At 34.6% G+C, this 4,178-nt stretch overlaps 1 pseudogene; it reads left to right on the top strand.

Annotated features, from left to right (window-relative positions):
- Positions 1-3,508: 3,508 nt before the first annotated feature.
- LOC117086449 lies at positions 3,509-3,604 on the top strand (annotated as a pseudogene).
- The last annotated feature ends 574 nt before the right edge of the window (positions 3,605-4,178 follow it).

Genomic DNA, 4,178 nt, shown 5'->3' with positions numbered 1-4,178 from the left:
TTTGGTAACTACTATGAAGAACTTTTAAGATTCAGCATTGTATGACTTTTTTTCTACTCCTTTTTCTGAATGCTAAAATTACATATACCCTCTCATTTACAGAAGCACACTTCTTAATAACGCCTCTATTTAAGGCAGCCCAGAAGCTTTGCACCATCATATATGAAATACAAAGAAACAAATCTGCAAGGGAGGGTGGGAAACGAGATAACCTTAATATCTGAAAAACGTCATTAGTTCAAATGCCTTTTGCAGTTCCATGGCTTAATGAAAATGTATCTGAGCTCAAGGACACTTTTACTATATCAAATTATTTAACTCTGTTTTAGACAGTCTGTAGTTTAGTGATCACTTCTATCATCTTCACGTCATGGTAAAAGGTAATGGGGACAAAACATGTACATTCATCAGCAATAATTATTAGAGCAAAGATTAATTGCCACCAATAATAGTCAAGTTGATAATTAATGACCACAGCATACCTGCTACAGCATTTAAAAGGTAATTATGTTACTCACTGCTACATCTCATCTGTATCATCTAGCAAATTATAATTGTAAATGATAATACATATTGGGGACATTATTGCTGCATAACTAATTGAAGATGTATTTTTAAGCCATGATTCACCAACTGATTTTATGCAAAGGATATAATGTAAATAAAGGATAGAAATGTAAATCTATTGCCATAAATTTACTGCAATAAAATTGAGATATCCTATCTCATATTAGAGAATGTATATAAATATATTTGTTAAAATGTAATCGATGTAACTCTTATTCCATCTGGAATTCAGAATTACTAAGACTAGCAAGGGAATAATCTCATGGAATTTAATTATTTTTCATAAACTAAATGTAGAAGCAAGTCACATTTGAAAGATGAGAACATTGAGAAAAGCAATAACAAAAAGTAATAATAGAAATCAACTAAAACTCATATGTGAAATGCGAGCATATAAATAAAAACTACGTAATAATATTCATATCCCTTTTACCTTTACAAATGCATATTTTACCTGGAAGAGGGGGGTTACTAAGAAACTTTAAAATGGAGCATGACAAATAAAAATTTTACTTGAAAATGCAGATAAAAATAGGATAGGTAATGAACAAGTAGAAGAGAAGCTAACAGAGATGAGAAAGTAAACAGTACTTTGAGAAAGTAAAGGTACTTTGTACTTCTTTTTTCTTAAAAAAGAAGAAATGCGAATAGACTTCTGGAATGGGGCAGTAAGGACCTCTGTAAACTTGCTTTTCCACTAAAACTATGACAATGTGGGCAAAACAACTAAAATCAACCATTTCATCACTTTGAAAATTAAAGCCACAGAGCCAACTGAACATCTATCCAAAAGAAGCTACTGAACCTCTGTAAGGGAGCATGATCTGTAACATTTTTTATTTGGGGCTAGTCCAATTTCCCCTCTCTCACCAGATCAGTAACATGGCAGCCAAAAGTCAGAGCTCCAAAGAGGTCAGACCTCTTTCAAGCTCTGTTAAAAAAAACACTCTTATGAGATACCATCTCATACCAGTTAGAAAGGCGATCATTAAAAAGTCAGGAAACAACAGGTGCTGGAGAGGATATGGAGAAATAGGAATGCTTTTACACTGTTGGTGGGAGTGTAAATTAGTTCAACTATTGTGGAAGATAGTGTGGCAATTCCTCAAGGATCTAGAACTAGAAGTACCATTTGACCTGACCCAGCGATCCCATTACTGGGTGTATACCCAAAGGATTATAAATCATGCTACTATAAAGACACATGCACATGTATGTTTATTGTGGCACTAATCATAATAGCAAAAACTTAGAAGCAACCCAAATGTCCATCAGTGATAGACTGGATTAAGAGAATGTGGCACATATACACCATGGAATACTATGCAGCCATGAAAAAGGATGAGTTCATGCCCTTTGCAGGGACATGAATGAAGCTGGAAACCATCATTCTCAGCAAACTGTCACAAGGACAGAAAACCAAACACCGCATGTTCTCACTCATAGGTGGGAACTGAACAATGAGAACACTTGGACACAGGGCAGGGAACATCACATATGTGGGCCTGTTTTGGAGTGGGGGAGTGGGGAGGGACAGCATTAAGAGAAATACCTAATGTAACTGACAAGTTAATGGGTGCAGCAAACCCACATGGCACATGTATACCTATGTAACAAACCTGCACATTGTGTACATGTGCCCTAGAACTTAAACTATAATAAAAAATAAAAATAAAAATTTAAAAAACACTATTCCCACAGAACAGTGAATGTTTTCTCAGAAATCACAGCTCCTGTAAAACCTCTATTCCCTGGGTGCTATGGCCAATTAATTTGATTCAGAGCTCAGCTCAGTATGGAAAAGAGGGGCCCCAACCCCATGGCATTACCAAAACAACAGCAATTTCCTGGCAGCATCACAGCTACTGAAGGCTGTGGTTGAGTTGGAGAAAACAAGTTGGATAAGGATTTAAAAAATCCCAGAGAATCAGTTGACCACAGAAAAACTCTGAAATGCTGCAACACATTCATGGGGATCTAACAGAAAGGCTATGCCTAAGTCCAGGGAAGACATGGGAAAGGACATTTGACTGACCTTGCAGATGTGAATGAGCAGAACTCTGCAGAAGCAAGAAGTAAAAGCTAAAGAAGTGTTAAAAACTGCCTGAAGTTTGGATGTGCTTTATCACCCTTTGAAAGCTGGTAGTTACACAAGAAAGGCATTTAAGAAAATCTTCTGATGGACCATTGGCTGACCACTAAATTATACTGACCTAGATGTGACCCCTAGAAAGGCAAACTTAAAAACAAGAAAATGTGTGTGTGTGTGTGTGTGTGTGTGTGTGTATACACATATGTATACACACACACACACAGAGATAGGTTGTGTATCTCATATCTGAAATGCTTGGGACAAAAAGTGTTATGGATGTTGACTTTGGAAGTATTTATAAATATTTGCACTATCTATACCAGTTCACTTCCAGTCCAGAAATCTGAAATACTCCAATCAGCGTTTTCTTTTTGCATAATTTCAACACACTCAAAAAGTTTCAGACTTGGGAGCATTTCAGATTTCAGATTTTTTTAATTAGGACTACTCAACCTGTATAGTACAGTGTTTAGTGACTGCACACTGAAAGGAATACAGAATCTACAGGATTAGTTCAGGAAGGTCACTAAACAAGCAGAAGCAAGAAAAACAGCAACAATAAAAATTTTAAAAATCTAAGCAAGAACAACAAATCTTGAGGGTTAAGGACTGATACCAGAAGGGCTACAATATATAATATTTTCAATTTTAAAAAATGAAACATGCAAAGAAACAGGAAAGCATGACACATGTACAGCCAACAGAAAATGTCCCTGAGGAGTCCCAGATTTTGATCTTAGAAGACAATGTCTTAAATAAATTATTGTAGATAAGTTCAAAGAATTAACAAGACCGTATGTAAGGCACTCAAGAAATGTAAAGACAATGCCTTACAAAATAAAAAAATCAGTGATCACTTATACTAACATAGGAATGATACAGAGAAGAGTAGCATGGCCCCTGTAAAAGGATGCAACACAAATTTGCAAGGCATTCCATATTTTTCAAAAAATGTATTTTTAAAAATAGAAATTATATATATAAAAGAACTAAATAAAAATGTTTACATCTTACCAAAAAGATAATATCGATAAAGTATATCAAATTTATATTTGCTTTAAAAACACAGATATAAATTGTGAACTTAAAAAGACCAATAACAAAAATATGAGAGTCTCAACACTGAATTTGTGCTGGCAAAAGAGTGAATTGACAAACTTGAAGATAGGTCAATGGAGATAATCCAATCTTTGAAATGATTGGATTTGGAAATGAAAAAAGAAAATGAGCAGAAACTCAGAGAATTATGGGATGCCATTAAGTGTACCAAAATAAACAGAAGTCTCAGAGGAGATGAGAGAGACATATTGGCAAAAAGACTGGAAAATTTCAAAATTTATAACATATTAATCTACACATCCAAGATCTATAGACTCCACATAGAACAAATTCAGAAGGTCCACAGCTAGAATAGTCAGAGTCAAATGATGTAAATCAAAGACTTTTTTTTTTTTTTTTCCTTGAAAACATTAAGAGAAAATTTACATCAATTATCTGGGATCTTCAATAAGATTAACAT

The sequence above is a fragment of the Trachypithecus francoisi genome, unplaced genomic scaffold (genome assembly GCF_009764315.1).
Source record: "Trachypithecus francoisi isolate TF-2019V2 unplaced genomic scaffold, Tfra_2.0 Lachesis_group1, whole genome shotgun sequence".
In the NCBI taxonomy this organism is placed as follows: Eukaryota; Metazoa; Chordata; class Mammalia; order Primates; family Cercopithecidae; genus Trachypithecus; species Trachypithecus francoisi.
The sequence above is the reverse complement of the archived record's forward strand: the minus strand, read 5'-3'. Positions and strand labels throughout refer to the sequence as shown.